Below are 17,506 nucleotides of genomic sequence, written 5' to 3' on the forward strand. Positions count from 1 at the left end.
CCTTCCTAGGGGGCTAGGTTGGTGCCGGAGTGGTCCCCGTAGCTCCAGCCGGCGCGGAACGGCCTGCGCGAGTTCACGCACGCGCGGAATGGCCAGCGTGATTCCGCGCATGCCGCTATGTCCGGCGTATTTCTGTGCATGCGTGGGGGTTCCCTTCTCTTCACCGGGCAATATGGCGGAGCCCTACAGTGGCCCGGCACGGAGTAAAATAGGCCCCCACAGAACCAGCCCTCCCGCCGATCGGTAGGCCACGATCGCGGGCCAGACCATCGTCGGGGACCCCCCCGGGGTCAGATCACTCGGCTTTCCCCCCCCCGCTCCAGGACGGCCCCCACACACTCACATTCCAGGTCCCGCCATGTGTGATCTGAGTAACCCACGCCGGCGGGACTCGGCCCATCGTGGCCCGGAGAATCGGCGGCGGGGGGGGGCACTGTCAACGGCCCCCAACCGGCACGGCGGGAATCACGCGGGCGCCCGAGAATCGGCACCGGAGAATGGGGAAGCCGGTGTCGGGGCACAATTCCCGCGTCCCCCCACCGGGGAGAATCCCGGCCCATATATTTCACTTATTTCAACGACTTTCTTTGGAACTTGACAAGTAATTTTGCCTGAATTACCTCTTTATTCTGACTATAACTTGGTGCCTGGGATTTTTGTTTCTCGCCATTGTTAATAATGAGACTGGATCAATTTGGCCAATAATCTTCATATTCTTCCAGCCTTTAGAACATCCCCAGCAGTTTTGGTATTGAATTACTGAACACTGATATGCAAGTTATGGGCTGACTACTCCTTCCATTCCTTGTTTTTGAACAAATATCACTTCAAAGGTACAGGATTTTCATGCCGGAACTCAGCCCAGGAGTTCCTGCGCTTCATTAAATACATTAAGAAAATTCAAATAAGGCTGAAATTAGATGCATAGGATCATCAGTCATACAGTCTGCCCGACTTAGATGTTCGAGGAAGTTTACTGTGCCTAGCAGATTAAACACAAAACTCCTGAGAGAGATAAAACTAATCCAAATCAAGATTGCAGAGAAGGAGACAAATCCTCATCAAATTGCACCAAGTGCTTTGACTGGTGGAGACTTAGCTTGCATTTGTTTATTGTACAGCAGCAAGCACTTGTAGAATGATTGGAATGATGTGCACCATGTCTGCACACAGGAAACTGTTCTTCATTTGGAAAGTGAATGTTTGAAAATAAATATTTTTCATAAACTGGGGTGAGATAAAGTAGGAGGGGTGTGAGATAAAATAGGATAGATGCCGAGTGGAGCATTATCTAACTGTGTAGTTCCGATGGGCTGAATGGCCTGATTATTCCGATGGGCTGAATGTCCTGATTTTTACTGTAGATAGTGATTGTTTGAGAATAAATATTTTTCTTAAAATGGGGTGAGATAAAGTAGGAGAGGTGCCAAGTGGAGCATGATCTAACCATGTAGTTCTGAGGGCTGAATGGCCTGATTTTTACTGTAGATACTGCAAAATACTATGTTAAAATGTTATAGTTATTATTAAAACAAGTGATTCATCAAGCACGCCAAAGCCCCCCCCCCCCTCCCCCCCACAACTATGAAATAGAATAGAACACATGATGTAAATTCTGTGATGCTATGCAGATGTAAGATGCTGTCGTCACTTTGGCTTAATGTGTGGGAGAATTCATATGAAAATGGTTTCATCGTCAGAAAATATCCATTGTGGCAGCAACATTCCACCAGGGCATAGGAGGTAATTTGAGAATGGGCCATTTCTAGATGTTTTGGATTAAAACTACCCAACAACTCTCCAAGTGAAGTGAGGCAATCCCTGCACAAAGAGCCAGTAGCACAGTAGTTAGGCTTTTGATTCATGTGTGTGGTGCCCGATTTCTGCTTGTGGCAGGAATCCAAGCATACGCATGTGTGGGGAGTTTTGCCAGTTTTCAGGCTAGGCTGCTATGCTGGGGCCACAGCCCAACCTTTGAACAGACAACAACAAAAGCTTCAATTTGAAACTTTGGCCCACTGCATGGTTCCCATTAGTTATTGATATTATATTCCCATTAGTCAGGGCTCAGAAGGGATCAACTCACTCTCGTGTCTCTTTGTCCAAAACAGTACAGAGGATCAAAAAGGGGGATGTAAGAGAATACAAGTTCCAGAAAGTTGTCAAATACATGCCTTAATTTCAGTCGTCAGAAGTCTACTTGTTCACCATGAAATAAAATTTATATTTGCAGGTGAGTTGTGGTTAGCCTCACAATGGAATACATGTTGTGTTCCACAGCTTGCCATGATGTATGCGATACTTAAAAAAACTATTTTACATAATGTTCCTTTAACAGCCCGCATTATCATCATGTAACTACCAACCATCAGCATAAATTACCACTACCAAGGACAATTATGGTCCTGAACTATGGTAACTGACTTAGAGCTTTTAAATTCCAATCTTTGCCTGTTCAACAATTTATTTGTCTGATAAATTATCAACTCGTTGCTTTGAACATTTTCATCATGTACCAACGGGACCTGATCCAAGCTACTGAATAAGATACAAGACTGTGCAGCCTTTCTGACAATAAACGATTGTACGAATAAAAACAACTCACTGCTGTGGCTGGGGATTCTGGTCCAGGCACCCATTACCAATGTCAAGCCAATTCCACTCCCAGATTAGTTATAATCCATCTAATAAAGCTCTACTCTGCACCAGTGAGGGGTCCCTCAGCACCAACTACCGACAGCTCTGCTGCACAAATATCTAATTTTATGCCCAGTTTCCAACCATCCTCAAGTCTAATTCAAATACAATGCACTTTGTTACTTCTGAATTAGTGGCACCTTTGTGTTGTGGGCTCATGCACACTGAGAGTGCTCGAGATGAACTAACCAAACTTGCGTCTCACAGGACACTTGGAGCAGGTTTAGAGAGGAGGCTTTTAGATCCATATTAATTTTAATACAGGTCCTGCAAAAGACCAGTGACTGGCCCACCCCAGTTCCCTGAAACCAGTCTCTTCTTCCGCCTCCCCCCCCTCCCCCCCCCCCCCCCCCCGCCAAGTTCCTTCTGAATGGTAAACTTCACAGTAACGCAAGATTCATTCTACCAGGAAAGCTACCCTTGCAGAACCAAAATTTAACTGTCTTCCCCCCCCCCCCTCAAAAAAAATGAACCCAGAGATTCCTGCATCTCCTAGTTTAACAGACACTATAGTTGAACAGTTGAACAAAGGAATCTGATAGAAATTCATAAATGTGTATATCCGCTTATGCGATTTCAACGCCAATATTTCCAGAAATGGATCAGAAATTAGAGTACAGAGGATATCACTTCGCCCATTGTGTTCTATAATGGGGCTAAGTACCCAAAACTTTTTCAGTCTTTTCCCCCAGAAATTCAAAAGATTTCTCTTCAAGTACTTATCTAATTTCTTCCTAAATGTTGTGATTGTCTCAGTATCAATAACTCCATGTAATGTATTTAATATGCTAATAATCATTGCATGGGGGGTGGATTTAACCTTCCTGTTTTTGCTTTCAATACTAATCCTAATTTTAAAACTGCTCCATGCTGAATCACCAACTCCCAGAAGAAACTTTCCACTGGTACTGTCTTGAGCATTTTGATTACCTCAGCCCTTAATCTTCTCAGTTGCAGTGCATGCGACACCAACTGTAGCAGCAGAATTGATCTCTTATGTTCCCTTTGCATTTCATCATCTCTATCATTTAATGAGAGAGACAAGTCCATTCCTCTCATATGTGACAATGAGAAAGTCGGGTTTCTGGGTTATAGTTTAGTTCCTAAAACAGTCTGCATGATCTCTGGCTGTTAGCTAATGCAGCAGAACACTCCAAAAAGCAGATTTTGGTTCAATGACTGCCCAATTTTTCACTTTGCTGGCATTTCCTCTTGCTTCATATGTTGATAATAGTCAATGAATTATGCTGTTGCCAACTACATTCACTGTGAAACCATGCACATCAGTATTTACAAGTACAGGATCTTGAAAGAGACTTAACTGAGTGGTCATACAAAAACCTCTCTTAACTGAATTGCATACTTAACACACGGAAAAGTGGATAAATTAATTTGGATTTTCATTTTGCATCATTGGTTGAAGGAAGAAGAAACGAACGTGCAGTAAGACTGGACACTAAATCAGCAATCAGTAATAAAATTGATCCCACATGGAGACTGTTCTCAGTAGGGTTGCCTGAACTGCAGCTCGAACATCTCTATTGCCTATCTCCTCTCCAGAATATTCAGACATTTATGATTTTAATTCACTTTTTTGCTTTTTGTTAACTTTCAAATTGTTACTTCTAATGTGCCAAGAGCTGCTTTAACCCAGACATGTGCTCCTTCTAAAGGAGATTGGTTGCTTAATTTAGTTGACAAATTGGGTAGTCAGACAAACAGGGGACGATCCTATTGGTGTCACAAACTGATCATTTCTTCTCAACAATTTTTTGTTTTGGTGTCTCTTATTGTTTTCAAAAGTAAGTCACGCTGCATTGTGAGGCTCGTAAATCAAAACTAAGGAATACTGGAAAGAGTGCAGTGATGTCTGTACCATTAGAAAGATATTATACATCCAGCCTTTCTGCCCTGTTTTCACTTTAGTACCAAGTAGAAATTCCATTGTAAAGCTGAAAATTTTGTGCATCTATTTGTCTTAATTCCACTCATAAATCTATGACTTTAATCTGTTCTCATCATTTTAGCTGAGTTTAGGTTATCTGAAACCAGTAACTGTCTTAATGTAGTACAGGAAGTGGGACAAGACACAGTTGGAAACTGAAACCATCAAAAGTTTAATGTCATTAGCTAAGAATGGATCAACTAAGGGGGTCTAAAATTATCCAAAGCAGCAACCCACAGACACTTGAAACTTCCGTGAGTCTCCATTTTCAGTCTGCTGCAATCCCACACCTAGTAAATGACTCCGGGCTGTAGACAGTCAGTGTTTGATGGTATCGGCTGCAGCTGAGCCCCTTGTTGCTGTTTTTTATTTTGCCGCAGACACAATGTCTCGGGTTTGCTTGAAGTGCCTCTGGAGTGCTGCCCGTGTGGAGCCAGTACATCCCTGAGGCCATGCAGTTTGACTTGGCTGTCAGTCCCAGCACCTGAGCGCTGTCGCAGTTCCAAAGGAGCAAGGAGGTCTCTGGGAACAGGCACATGCACAAGAGTCTGCAGAGAATACATCTGCTGTGCCTTCTGCTATTTGAACCTTTCCTAAAATGAGTCACCACTGGCTTAGGTTCTGTAATTTATCATTACAGACAGATCTTGTTTGCACCTTGTGCAGCTCTGCAACTTCAATCAAAATAGGTTGAGTTTTGGGGACCTTTGATCCATATCCACAGTATGGAAACGCAAAGGAGGGTGGTTGAAATGTACTCCTACCCACTTGGCTGGTGGGCAATTACGAATAAGCATTTACTTACTGCTCAAATCCTGACTGATGGCCTGCTGTATCATTTTGCAGGTAGAGGCGCCTGCCGAAAGCAGGCTGGAGCTTCAGGGACTGATCCAAATTGGGGGTGTTTTGCATCAATTGGACTCCCTGTGCAATTCTAACTGGAGCCCGAGCTGGAAAGCAACTGTGGTCTTTCCGCTCAGGGGAAGGTAATCTGAACATGGAAGATGCCCTGTTATGTGAAGTTATTTTCCACTGGACAACAATAGGAAAGTTGTGGACTTAATTTACTTCCCTGCCTTAAAACACCCCATGAATTGGGGCAATAGGCAGTGGTGATTGTCCACTTTGCGACTAACACCATCCCTCACTTCAAAACGGTCATCCTTGGACCAGATGGCTATCGAGGTGGCGCACGTTTGCGGTGAACCTCCGTCTGAGTGCACCCCTGCTGAAACAGAATTTCACATTGGTTACGAACACCTCCCTCCCCGAAGCTCCCCTTTGGAGCCAGAACCCCACAGCCTGAGCCGCCTCACGGAAAATCCCTCTGTGCCCTGTTGCACAGCATAAAGGGGTTTCCTGTATGGGCTGCTGCTGCACAGCAGGTACAGAGAGAGGTTGGGAAGGAGGAGAACCTCCTTGTGAGCCTGTACCTGGGCCTGGCCAAACTTGCCATCTACAGGACCAGACAGTGGGCAACCGACGGGGTCATCCGACTCGACTGTGTGCCCCGTCTACCATGGCTACATTTGCGACCGGGTGTCGCTGGAGAGCAAGAATACAGTGTTCACTAGCACCCTCATGGCCTACTGTGCCTGATTGGAGTGCCTTATTGACCCCTTTAATCACCTTTTAATTTGATATTTTAAGTTTCATTTGTGATTCACCTTTTGTTCAGGCAGTTTCCCTTTGAGGACTGTCCCTTTAATTGTCCATCCGTTTATTTGATTTAGTTAATAATAATCTTTATTGTCACAAGTAGGCTTACTTTAACACTACAATGAAGTTACTGTAAAAATCCCCTAGTCGCCTCATTCTGGCACCTGTTCGGGTACACGGAGGGAGAATTCAGAATGTCCAATTCACCTAACAGCAGGTCTTTCTGGGCTTGTAGGAGGAAACTGGAGCACCCGGAGGAAACCCACGCCGGCACGTGGAGAACGTGCAGACTCCGCACAGACAGTGACCCAAGCCGGGAATCAAACCTGGGACCCTGGCACTGTGAAGCAACGGTGCTAACCACTATGCTACCTTGCCGTCCATACTAATCAAGTTTATTTGGTTATTAGTGTTGACCAAAATAGTTGGAACCTCCTTGACTATCATAATAACTAACCACATAGATGCTACTCCTCACTCCTCTTGCATCATTGGCCTTGTCTTTATATGCTGTGTTTGAGTAACCTACCTCTTCACTCACCTGATGAAGGAGCTGCACTCCGAAAGCTAGTGCTTCCAAATAAACCTGCTGGACTTTAACGTGGTGTTGTAAGACTTCTTACTGTACCTTATGAAGATACGTAATCCAATTTGTTTATGTTGGATTGAGTGTACTTTAGGACAATAGTCTTCATTTCTATTTGCTATATCATCGAATTCCAGGGCAGCAAGTGACAGGAAAGCCTAAACACAAGAGACCAATGTGCGAAAAAAATGTGACACTCCTGTTTTTTGAAGTAATGCAGAGGACAGGATTTCTGGCCCTTCCTGCTGAGGGGATCCTGTCCTGCTGAAGGTGCACACAGAGAGTTTCCTGGCAGCGGGACCGGTGAGCCACGCAAAATGTCGTAACCATTGGCTGTAAGCGGGATCTTCCAATCCTGCTGATAATGAACCACCTCTGTACCAGAAAACGCCGCCCAGGGTGTTTTTCCCCCCCCAGTATTTGACAGCATTCAGAGACTGCTTGGAAGTTTGAGTTCACGTACCAACCGACTCAAGAACAGCATGGACCTACGTCGTATTAAGTTGATCTTTTCTCTACACCTTGCTGTAACTGTAGCATTATATTCTGCAGTCCTTCCTTCCCTATGTACGGTATGCATTGTTTGTACAGCATGCAAGAAACAATACTTTTCACTGTATACTAATATGTGACAATAAATCAAATCAAAATGGTATACTGTTGTGCAACCATTTTATAACAAATTATTTGCAGATATGCTTTTCGTGCAACATGCTGAAAGGTGCTAATCACTGGAACATCAATTCCTCCTCTAAATTTCTTTATATTTCTCCTTTCAGAGATCAAAGGAAAAGATAGGCTGCATGTGGATTGAAACCAGATAATAGAACCGAGTGAAATGAACCTATAAACAACTGTGAAAATAATGGAAAAGGGTATTTTTTTTCAATGTAAGTTTTTACACTTCCGTATTAGTTGCCTTCAGGGTAAATTGAATAAAGATCTGATAGGACTGTTTTGATTTTCATTGTAAATCTTTGTAAGTCAGTGTTTTTTATTTCAATCCTCACCAATGTGCTACAGTGCTGGCAGGAAAATTAATTATGTCCAGAAACATGTACAAAACTCATATCTTTGTGATGTACAGCTGGATCATCGCATTCTTCATTCCGCTCTGAGTTGTCTTCATCATTCTCAACGGGATCTTTTGTGGGACAGATTGCTCTTCTATAATGCCCCACATGTAACAAAATGATACAAAGTATTTGGAGAAGACATTGGAAGGTGGGATAGGCAGAGAATGAAAGTGAAAGGGAGGGGAGAGGCAAGGAAGAATGAGAGAAGAAAGAAAGAGTTTGGTGGAGGAAAAGAGATGCATTTAAAATGAAATGAAATACCCTGCTAATTATATAGTAGTGATCTGCCGAGTGCAGATCCTCTGCTTATTACTCCAAGAGTTGCACTTCCTCTTCAGTTGCTCGGAAGAACCTCCTATTTTAAATCTCAATGAGCAGTAGGGAAAAGAATCATGAAGTGGTTTCCTGTTGCCTTCCTCATGTAGACTTGAAGGAAACCCAGGAGGTGGAATTCTCCGTCCCACTGCACCGGTTTTCTGGTGCGGCGCGCCACCGGCCGGCAGTGGGGTTGCCTACTGTGGGCACCCCCACGCCGTCGGGAAATCTGCGGGCGTGTGTGCGGTGCCGGTGAAGCGGAGGATCCTGCCGATGGAGAATCCATCCCAAGACCTTTTCCAGAATGATCCTCTGCCTGTAAACAGCTGTTGTCCCTTGAGATTCCAGATCTTCTGGGGTGGCACGGTGGCTCAGTGGTTAGCCCTGCTGCCTCACGGCACTGAGGACCCGGGTTTTATCCGGCCCCGGGATCACTGTCCGAGTGGAGTTTGCACATTCTCCCCATGTTTGCATGGATCTCAACCCCACAACCCAAAGATGTGCAGTCTGGGTGGATTGGCTACACTAAATTGTGCCTTAATTGGAAAAAAAGATTGGTACACTATATTTATTAAAAAAAGAGAGATCCCTGTTCTTCTGCCATTATCACTGAAAATTTACTTGTTCCACAATATATATTTTTTTAATCCAGATACTGTGGAGATTGGAAATAAAAAAACAAGTGCTGGACAAACACAGCAGGTCTGACAGCATCTGTGGAGAGAAAAAACGAAATGTTAACTCGAGTCCAATATGACTCCTCCGAATAATCATAGTGGATGCAAATGTAAACTCTGTATCTCTCTCCACACATGCTGCCCGGCCGGTTGCGTTTTTCTAGCACTTCTGTTTATATTATTGCTGGTTCGACTGTTGGATGGTGCTCATAACGTTGAGAATGAGGTGACCCGCAAAAGGGCAGTGACAACCATATCCAGAAGTCTCAAATGACCCTGCTGCACCTGATAATGGCAAAGCACAGAATTACCCACACTGGCATCATGCTTGATTTGATTTGATTTATTGTCCTGTGTACCGAGGTACAGTGAAAATATTATACTGCTTACAGTCCAGACAGATTGTTCCATACATGAAAAAAACATAGGACATTTTGTGAACACCAATGTAAATATGTAGACATGGAAATTCGGTGAAGCATACGGAGTGTAGTACTACTCAATGGGGAAGATGTGTGGAGCGATCAGTTCAGTCCATAAGAGTGTCATTCAGGAGTTGGGTAACAGGTTGGAAGAGAAAATAACCCACACGGGCAGCACGGTAGCACAAATGGCTAGCACTGTGGCTTCACAGCGCCAAGGTCCCAGGTTCGATTCCTCGCTGGGTCACTGTCCGTGCGGAGTCTGCACGTTCTCCCCGTGACTGCGTGGGTTTCCTCCGGGTGCTCCGGTTTCCTCCCACAGTCCAAAGACGTGCAGGAAAGGTGGATTGGCCATGATAAATTTCCCTTAGTGACCAAAAAGGTGAGGAGGGGTTATTGGGTTATGGAGATAGGGTGGAATTGAGGGCTTAAGTGGGTTGGTGCAGACTCGATGGGCCAGATGGCCTCCTTCTGCACTGTATGTTCTATGTTCTAACCCGTGTGAGAGGAAACTTTGATTATGCTGCCCGCTTTCCCAAGGCAGCGGGAGGTGTAGACAGAGTCAATGGATGGGAGGGGTTTTGCGTGATGGACTGGGCTGTGTTCACGACTCTCTGTAGTTTCTTGCAGTCTTGGAAGAACAATAGATGAGGAAAGTAAGAGAGAAACGATCACTTGCAGAAATTAGTATGCCATCAGTTTACAAATTGTCTGAATCAACACACCGTGTACTAATTTAAAGACTACGCCTTTGTGCTGGAGTCATGCCATCAATTACCATTCTGCCAAGACTTCTTGAATTTTCAAAGCAGGAACATCTGGTGCAAATGCAACATCTGGTATTTTGGTTTCCAGTACAGTATGTTACTAAAGAGGAATGCTTTTTGAAAAAAACCTTTGAAGCATCATTACAGGGTACATTTTTTTATATTATATCTTTCCATTTTTTTCCTGAATTGGGCATAAAAAAAACATAACCACACATGAAAATAGAATGTTTCATCCTCTTATTAAATCTGTTTCTGCAAAAAAGATCCATTGGTGAGATTTATCGTCAGTTTTTAAGCACCTGTTTTCAAGTTTAATTATTACATATAAAACAGAAATAGGCCTGACAAAACATTTTTCTTGCATCTAAAATACAAGATTACTACTTACAGACAAAGCTCGATTTTGAACTTGGGGCATAAATTCTGACTATTCATTCAGGTTAAAGGAAACATTAAGCTTTGCAAGGCTAAGTGATAAGACTCACACTTAGTAATTGGAAGTGGGAATAGGTTTAGTGGCGTGGCATAAGGAACCAATGTTGTATGGCCATTTGAATCCCCTCCCATTAATAGTTTTGGAGCACAATGGGGAGGTGGAAATAGAGGAATAATCCCCATCAATGGAGTTTGAGCCCAGAATAGCACGAGTTAGTAATCGTTAGCTTATAGTCTTTTGGGGCTGGGGAGGGGCAGTTAGGTAGAGCTGTCCACTCTGGATCGCTTTCCAATGAACCCTATTGGCTAGTCCATGATTGTGGATATTGGGCAAGGACAGGATTGGTTTCAGAGGTCATTTCCTTCAGTTGAATTTGCCACTTAAGTGTGTCAGTTGCCACAAGCAGAATGGGTGCTTCCATCAGGTATCACCAAACCAGTCAGCAGTAAAATTCCACACCTTACATCCTCAGAAAATTCCACACCGTACATCCTCAAAGGCGAATGAGAAATTGTCAAAATGCTTAAATTGGTATTGGCTTATATGTGATTTCCCCCTCCAATTTCTCCTTTGTGTTCTCTTCCCCAGACATGACATGGAAAATGGGATTTTTAAGCAGTGATGTATGTTAATAGGAACAGCATGTAATAACAGAAGTGAATTTCAGTTACACTGAAATATTCTTCAGCAGCATACTCACAGCATTGAATGAATGTTTTAATGCAATGTCTAACATAACTACCATTTAAATTAATGTGTGATTTGAAGATGAAATCTATTGTCTTAAGAAATCAAAAAAGTTAAGCTTCTGAATTTAAAGAGCAAACACTTGAAAATTAGACAAAACAGGCATTCATCACTGGAAACAATAGGACATTGTTTCTTACTGCAGTAAATTGAAAGTATAGAGTTGGGTCTGTTGTGTTAGACAGTTCTTCAGGGGATATTGTTAACTACGGTGTGTTGAGAGCCAAGTATATTCTAGACATCATTCTGTACAATTAGTTTCATAAAGAACTTGCTTTGTTTGCAATACATTTAATATTTTCCATTATTTTTCAATTGTCGATCCTTTCAGGAACTAGTCTTGTACGTGTTCATTGCAAAAAAAAATAAATCTATAGGATAATTACTTGCACCACGATGACATGAATTGATCAATGCAAGTGGCCAGCTTAAGAAAAGGGATTAAATCATCACCTAACTAAGTATGGAAATAGGATAGACTAAGTAACAAGACCCATGCTGAATCTGGTAAAGATCTTGTTCCATGAAAAGTTTTACATAAATTCCTATCTGATATAAAAATGCTTCATACAATAAAACAAACAAAACCACAATGTCACCTTTCTAATGTTGTTACACTATCAATGATGGATCCATCACATCTCCAATGTATCTAAGCTCACTTAAAGACTATTTAGTCACAGTCAAAAATGATTACCTGCAAAGAGCACCATCCAGTAAAGATAGTTTTTAAAAATAAATTTAGAGTACCCAATTCATTTTTTCCAATTAAAGGGCAATTTAGCGTGGCCAATCCACCTAGCCTGCACATCTTTGGGTTGTGGGGGCAAAACCCACGCAAACACGGGGAGAATGTGTAAACTCCACACCGACAGTGGCCTAGAGCCGGGATTGAACCTGGGACCTCGGCGCCGTGAGGCTGCTCAGCTAACCCACTGCACCACCGTGCTGCCCCAGTAAAGACAGTTTAAGTGCTTCGCTTGGACCTGAGATGACATTGTTACAACTTGAACTAGCATTTTTAAAATGATTAAATCAAATCTCGCAAAATTGGCCTCTATATAGCACTTACCTATGATTCAGCCCTGACTACAGTTCCTTTTGTTGAGGTGGATATTAAAGATCACAAGACATGATTTGAAGACCACGGTTCACTCAACTAACACTACATAAATATTCATATCAAGCAATCATTATTCCCAATGTAGTTTTTAAAAGATAATCAGGCACAAAATATCTTTCCACATTTGCCTACAACCACCAACGCACTTTGAAAATATTAATTGTTTGTGAAGCATTTGGGGTACATTGAGGATCTCTATCAATGCAGATTTACCCTTTTTGTCTGTTAACTTTGAGGAAACAACAAAACGCAGATCACCAATATCATTTTCTTGAAGTACTTGATTTACTCCAAATCCCAAATACTGCAACACCACCCCTTTAAACGCAGCTGTGACAGAGAAAAAAACAAAAATCTGTGCTCCTTACACACTTGTGTGTTTTAAAAACCTCATGCTGAAGTTTGAAGTTGAGGGATGAAAATGATGATGCGTTCCTTGGTACAGACTGGCAAACCTCAGCTAAAATGATTGGCAGGAATGCACAAACTAGATATGTAATATGGGCTCCTAGCATGCATCGAGAAGCTCATCAGAATCTTTACCCCATGGATTTTAAAGTCTCTAAAACCCACTCACAGTAAAATGCCAAGAAAGATTAGCATTGCAGTTGGAATGGATGAAAGTCATTTTATGAATGCTTTTTTTGAATGGAAATAACTGTACAAAATACTTCAGCCAAAGCATTTCTCAGCTGCACTGTGTGTATTGTTTAAGTGTATAGGCACAGCACTTTGTCTCAAATAGAGCAAAATTGAATGTATTTTTAAAGAAAGGCCGAGGCAGGCAGAGTTACACAACAGAATTCATAATGATCCTCCTACAGACAGTGGAAATGTTCATCCATTGTACTTGGGCCGAAAGTAAGCGTCCTACAAGAGAAAATGTGAGTCAGTGGTGAGTTGCTCATAGACAAAACCTCATTTGCCCATTCCAAAAATCAATCTTAATCACATAGTTAGCTAAAGTTAGCTTGAAAAATAAAGGTGAAACACCCATGCACAATCGGCGTTACATCCAACATTAAACTATTATGTTACAACCAGGTGAGGAGGAGTCAAATGGCTCCCCTCCTTGTCTTGTCCTCCTCATTTGACCACAGTGGCTTTTTTTCTTGAGAAAGATATATTTTTGCCAATTTCATGAGTACTTAATTATTTACACATTGTAATCATAAAAAAAACAATAGGGTGGGTTTCTTGAGTTGAACAAAGAAATAAGTTAGATCAGTTTAAGTACAATCAAACTAAGTAAAATAACAAAATATACACAGACACACACACACTCAATGGGTAAGGCTTAGACTGGTCCCTTGCCTTCCCCAAATTGAGGCCCTCAAGTGGGCAATTAATGACCACCCACGGGCCATTTTCCACTCGGCCTCAATTTTCCAGCGGGCAGGAATAATTCGGGGAGGATGCCAAATGTAACACTGCTCAGGCCTCTGGCAGGAAGGTGGGGGGGAGGCACACCTCAATCAACAGCCTCCTTTCGACATCGGTGGCTCCCAAAAGGTGTGGCACCTGCGGGTGCTTCTTGTACCACTGGCCTCTCTGCCAACACCCCTGAGACCCCCAAAACCTACCTGATCCTGGATTCCCAGGACTTGGACTCTGGGGACTACTTGTAGTCCCAGTCATGCCCACTGCAGCTTCTGGTGCTGCTGGGATGAGAGCTATCAGCCAATCAGATTGGCTAGTAACTCTGAGGCTGGACTTCCTCCAGAGAAAGAGTAAAAGCCCTGCTGCCAGTCAATGAATGTGCCCTTGGGTGTAAAATAGCTGCGTAGCAATGGTAATGTGTTTGCTGCAAACTTCTCCAGATGGCAAGAAGGGGAACTCCCTTCTCCTCTTTCCCCCCCCCCCCCCCCCCCCTCCCACCAGCCGAAAAACCTTAGCTACAGCCTGTAGTTTGGTGGCTTGGCTGGCTTTTAGTTGAATTCAATGGTCTCAATGCTTCAAATTAAAAACTAGACGACTGAGTTAGTTGTTTCTCGGGAGATGGTCATGTTAAGTTGGATCGTTTTTAGATATCTCCGCTTACAGCAGGGCATCCCTGGATGATTGCTGTTAGCACATATAGCTCGAAGTTTACTAGATGGGTTGGAAAAAAACAAAGGAAGCAGGAAGGGCTCCATTTGGGTCTTCCCCCTAAGCTACTTGTCCACAGTTCTGCTGAGAAAACATGTGCTTAAAACATACAAAAGGTTGGCTTGTCATGTGACCTTCCTCTCCAACTGCTAGGAAATTCATAAAAATACGTTGTCCATGTATTCCAAAGAAGGCTTGATCAGGCATGCCTGGAAGCCAACTCAGAAACTGTCCCATTGTCCAAGCCAGTCTTAATGACCCAGCTTCAACAGTTGAATGCCTCAGGTGATTGCCAAATATGCCTTGATATTGAGACAGGAGATGCAAGTCCTTCACATTCCCAGAAATCATAGTTTGTGATGGGTTTGCAGACAGACTGTCTCAATGTATAGTAATGCAAATTGGGGTCAGCCATCCTGGGTGGTGAGTTCAAGTCACTTTATTCTCTACGTTTTCAAAAAGTCTGTTTTTAAAAGTTCACCTCAGGTTTCCAGGCTGTGGAATAAAAATCATTCTTTGGCATAAAGTACATCTTCATGGCAACTTACAAAGTTCAATATGCTTCAAATCACAGCTCACTCCTAAGACTCAACCACTACCTTTGAGATGAAATTTTAAACGATGGTCTTGTCTTCCCGGTCAGGTGGATCTTAAAGATCAAATGGCACTGAAGAGCAGGGAAGTCATGGTGAGATACATGCCGTAAATATTGCCCAGTACCAAGAATAGAAGGTAAACAGGGGAGCCCAAAATTAGGTGCCGTAACTAAAGACTTCCAAGAAGGAATTCTGGATAAACCTCTCTGGAGTGATAACATTGTGGAATATGCTGTCACATAGCATAGGTCTATTTAAGGGGAAGCTAGGTAGGTACGTGAGAGAGAAAGGAAAAAAACGTGCTGATAGGGGAAGATAAAGTAGGGTAAGAGGAGGCTCATATTGAGTATAATAATCGCAGACCATTTGGGTCGACTGTCTGCTTCCGGACTGTAATTCTAAGCAACCGTGCAATTTGAAAAGCTATGATGCATCGGCCTGACAGCAGAGCTGACCATTAGAACAAAGGTGGATGGATGCAAAGTGAAAGCATCAACTCCATCACAAATCATTCATTACTTTTGTATTCGGAGGATGATAAAGTGTCATTCTAGACTGCTGTGCTGTGCATAAACTCGCAAAGCTGCAGCAGAGGTGATCCAAAGAACAAGGACACACAACCATAAGCTTTGAAGATACTTATCCCAACACTTTAGGTCTGGGGATGTGATTTGAAGTTGTATTTACAGATACAGTGCACAACAGTTAGAATTGACAGAGTCATCCAGACTTGAAACATATGGGGCTGGTTTAGTACAGTGGGCTAAGACAGCTGACTTGTAACGCAGAACAATGCCAGCAGCATGGGTTTAATTCTCGTACCGGTCTCCCAGAACAGGCGCCGGAATGTGGCGACTAGGGGCTTTTCACAGTAGCTTCATTGAAGACTACTTGTGACAATAAGCGATTATTATTAGCTCCCTTCTCTCTCCACTGATGCTGTCAGACCTGCTGAGATTGTCCAATATTTTCTGTTTTTGTTTCATTTGAATTGGAGCTTGCACACATCTAGTTAACATCACAAAATGAGGTACCAAGTCAACACCCTTCCTGCCACCCAATATGTATTAAATAGGTCACTTTAATCTGTTTTGCTGTACATTCATACCAGAGCTTTTAACAGATCATTGGGCTAAACACAGCCTTATTTGGTGCACGGAGCCTAAAGAGGCTTTTCCACCTGAAGGTGGAGGAGCAAGGAAATAGCGGATGTACAAACTATTTGGAAACTCAGACGGGGATAGATATAAATAAATGTTACACTGATGCCATACCAGGTATTCTGTAAGCGGGCTGCAGAGTCAAGAAAACTTCAAGCAGCAGCAAAGTGGGATGAATAGACCCCATTGGCAAAAAATAGATTTGTGCAGGCAGGTGATTTAAAAAAAAAACACATAGACCAAGGAGCAGCTCCAATTGCATCCACCTGACTGTTGTCCGTCCCACTCTCCTGACCAGAGGAACATCGGGAGTATCTGAGACTGACAATCTGGGGCCCGATGGAAGTTTGAATCAGTCCAGATGGCTCCACTTAGATTATAGGACCGCAGATAGCAATCAGCGAGTATTGCTTACACCAGTTTTCTTTTTTCTGTAGGCTGAGGAAGGAAGGGGGAAAAAGAATGCAGTCTTTGATAATGTATGATGACTGGAGTTCTACTCCTTATTTCTTCAAAGTAGCCTTTTTATATTGTAGCAAGGAAACGGACTATTTCAAAAAAGGGTTTTAAAAAATGTTTTAAAAGTTTCATTTCATCAGAGGGAACACAGCATCTTTAACAAATTAAATTTCCCATTTGAAACTCCCAACAGTATGTTGAATGTTACACAGAACTTCAAGCTTCCTCCTACTTCATCTCACCCTACTAGCATATCCTCCTCTTCCTTTCTTGGATTGGGCGGGATTACCAATCCATTCACAGCAGCGGGGATTCTCCAGTTCCTCTGCAGTGAATGGGAGAGTGGCAAAAGTTCCATCCTCCCTCACAGCTGAGCGGGGCTGACTCACAACGGAGAATCCTTACCTCAGCCTCTCCAAGGTGCTTTGGAATGCTTTCTTTCTACATTAAAAGTGGCCTGCTCTGCCCTCCATTATATATTTGGTTTAATTGAGGTTCTGTTTCCATTCATTCTCCAGAATTATGTGTATCATTATAAAAGGTCAGAGCATCGTATATTTTAATGTGTGAGCTATAGAAAGGAAGATTACAGCTAATGCATCGAAGAACATGCTAGCCAAATTAGGTTGTTTTGATCCAAATCAGTTCCACTTTTTGGTTCACTTTTCTCTGAGTGACTGAAGATCGAGGCTGGAATTTCTGTCTATTTGGATCCCCTTTTCCATAGGCAGAACACCCTTGTCTTTCCTG

The 17,506-nt window shown here is 42.9% G+C and overlaps 1 long non-coding RNA gene across 2 annotated transcripts in view; it reads left to right on the forward strand.

Moving 5' to 3' along the window:
* Window positions 1-17,506, forward strand: part of LOC119964813 — a 77,719-nt gene that overhangs the window by 38,328 nt on the left and 21,885 nt on the right. For both annotated transcript variants that reach the window (XR_005460370.1, XR_005460371.1), the window contains exon 3: window positions 7,667-7,777. This is a non-coding gene — a long non-coding RNA (uncharacterized LOC119964813). The remainder of the gene's footprint in view (window positions 1-7,666; window positions 7,778-17,506) is intronic.

The sequence above is a fragment of the Scyliorhinus canicula genome, chromosome 4, assembly GCF_902713615.1.
Source record: "Scyliorhinus canicula chromosome 4, sScyCan1.1, whole genome shotgun sequence".
Lineage (NCBI taxonomy): Eukaryota > Metazoa > Chordata > Chondrichthyes > Carcharhiniformes > Scyliorhinidae > Scyliorhinus > Scyliorhinus canicula.